The following is a 2,940-nucleotide window of genomic DNA, read 5'->3' on the forward strand; positions in this document are numbered from 1 at the left end:
CCAACCCATTACCCCCGAACCCCATTCCCCCATTCCCGACTAGCCGAGGGGGGGAAATAAAAGAGATTTTGAGAACGTGAAGGGCATGGCAGTGTTTTGCAAACACAATGGTCGTCTCTGAGAGATCAGCTCAGTGTCACATAATATTACCTTCTGGGATATCGGGTGTTGGACGGAGATTTTTGGCTGGTCTGAGACGAGAAAACCTCTGAAACCAAACAAAAAGGTACAATGAATGTTTATACTTATAAATGGAGATCTATGAAACACAGGAAAGCACTCTTCCTCCCCTACCTGCTCGATTACCCAGTTCTCGAGCCTGATAGTAAAGGGGTTAATATTGACGCTGATTTATAATTTATTCTCCCTTCTCAATCCTCCGCTTCCAGATTTCAATAGGCGTCCTCTACTGAAAATTGTAATACTTGCAAAGTGTGAGTCTGAGACCATGTCCCCCAGGTAAACGAGACGGTGTACCTCCGGGCCAAGATGTTAAAAGTGCACATAAATTGATTAGCTACGTATAAACTACACAGTTGACAATAAATACACTTCGTAGCGATACTTAGAAAATAATAGGTAACTATCGACCATGCTGAAATTCATTCTCTTAATATAGCCCTGAAAATGTACAACCTAGTAAACGTTTGTTTACCAGTATTAACCAGAGTAGTTTTCTCTTTCGTGACCAATCCTGGTAGATAATTCTCTTCAGTTAGTATTGGTACATGCGGCCAAGAACAACAATTTAAGTAGTGTGTCGTAAATGCGGATTCTTCTTGTACGTGTCTAAACTAAACAACTCTGCCAATCCTCAATTCAAGGACAGATAAGAGAATTATTGAACTAATCCTTATAAAACACATGTTTGTCTACTATACCTAGCTCTGTCAACATTTTCTTTGCAACAGGGAGCGCCTTACCACCTCCATTATTTATTTATTTTTATTATGTTGAAAAAAATTAAAATCCAAAAATATTATAAAAAGAAAGGGTTGGTTGTTTTTTGCTGTTGTTGTTGTTTTTTGTTTTTGGAGGAGGGGGGAGCGGTGAACTCTAAGAAGTAAATATTTTGATAATTGTTTCATTGCGTGAGGTAGAGGTGGCTGATCGCTGAAAAGAAAGGTTAAGGGCTCCCGCAGCGCCGAATAACAAAGTTTTTACATGTTTTGAACTTTGATCCTGACATTCCGTTAACGCGAGTCCCACCTATTCAGTGAACCGTGTCCAGTTTTGTTTCTGTTTTTGTTTTTTAGCTTTGATAATCCAAATCGATCCTATCGCAAAAAAAGAAGATTTCGGCCCCATCCATCACCCATATTACCTAGACGTATCTAGACGATAAGTGGAGAAACTGCTTCTCGTCTATGGAGCAACATATACGGTGTGAAGTCCAGCAGTTGTCAATGACTTTCATACTGTTTCCTTCCTTCCTTCATTCATTCATTCATTCATTCATTCATTCATCCATTCATTCATTTTGTTCATTCATTCATTTTTTGAAGGGTGTGGTAGAAAAACAAATACCACAAATACCATTCGTAATTACTTCTTGTTAATTTTGCTTTAACACTTAACATGTTCTTATTAATTTTCTTTTTGTTCTCATCAGTTCTCTAATGAAACAGTGTTGGAGGACATCGAATGGTCCCTTTATGACGACAACAACGGATCATACCATGACAGAAACAGCTCAGTAATTGTAAGTTCATATAAAAATATTCATTGTGAAAAGATTTCTTATAACTACAAATTCTAATTTTCCACGCCTTATAAATGATTGCTGTTCTGCAAAAGGGGGCTATCCAGGAAAAATGCTTTTTGAGAAGAATCGAAGGTAAAGTTTTTGCCCCGTGTTCAGTTTCTTTGAAAGTCAAGGAGACTTCTCTCTTTAACCAAACAAATGTATTGCATAATAAATAAATAATATGACAATCTATAAGGCTATTGCACCCCACTGTAAATTTGTAACATCCTCGTATGTACCCACCTCCCCTCCACAACCCTGTACTAGCGTCTGTGACATAGCGGTTAGAAGCTTTGTCGTCAAACGCAGAAAATCTAGGTTGAGGTTGATTCTCCTGTATGAGGAGATTTTGTCGAGTATCCTCGTCTTTCTGCCGGGATGTTGGAACCCTCTCAGTCTAGGTTGACCTTGACAAGCAGGGTTGAAGCCCTCCTCTAAATAATCTAAATTGTGTTGATGGGCGCATGAAAAAACCAACAAAAACAAGGAAAACCCATATAGCATAATAAGTCATAATGATAATTGCATTTATGTAAGTATTTATATAAGTAAATTGTAAGCTGTCCGTAAGCCCAACTGTAAATACCCTACTGTAAATCTGCACCCACATTTGCCCCACCTCCCTCCAACCCAACGTATATTCTCGTCTAACCTGTCGTATACCAGCATAATTAAACTGTCATCTCAGGGCTTATACTTGTTTGAGATAAAGCTCTTTAAAAATCTAGTCAATTATTATTACTATTTATTATTATCATTATTATTATTATTATTATCATCATCATCATCATCATCATCATCATCATCATCATCATCATCATCATCATCATCTTCATCATCATCTCTACAGTTTTCGGAAGAAGCGTTACCTAGCACCGACGTGAACGACAAAGGGATAGTCTTCACTCTCAATTTCACCGACGGCCTCTCAGCGGGGCTATGGTCCCTCAATGGGAGTTTCAACATGAGTGTCAAAGGTTAGCACCTTTCATAACTTATTACACTAGGTATATAGTGTTTACATATATTTCATTTCATTACCTGCTTCAAAGGTATCCAATTATCAAACTTCATGAAACAACTTGAAAGCGAATGGTGACTATTTATATAAAGAGTGTTTTGTCATAAACTGTTAATTATAATATATTAGCTTGCTTTTCTTTGCTTGATAAAGTATATATCTTTTGTGCTAA

Source organism: Aplysia californica, unplaced genomic scaffold, assembly GCF_000002075.1.
Source record: "Aplysia californica isolate F4 #8 unplaced genomic scaffold, AplCal3.0 scaffold00075, whole genome shotgun sequence".
Lineage (NCBI taxonomy): Eukaryota > Metazoa > Mollusca > Gastropoda > Aplysiida > Aplysiidae > Aplysia > Aplysia californica.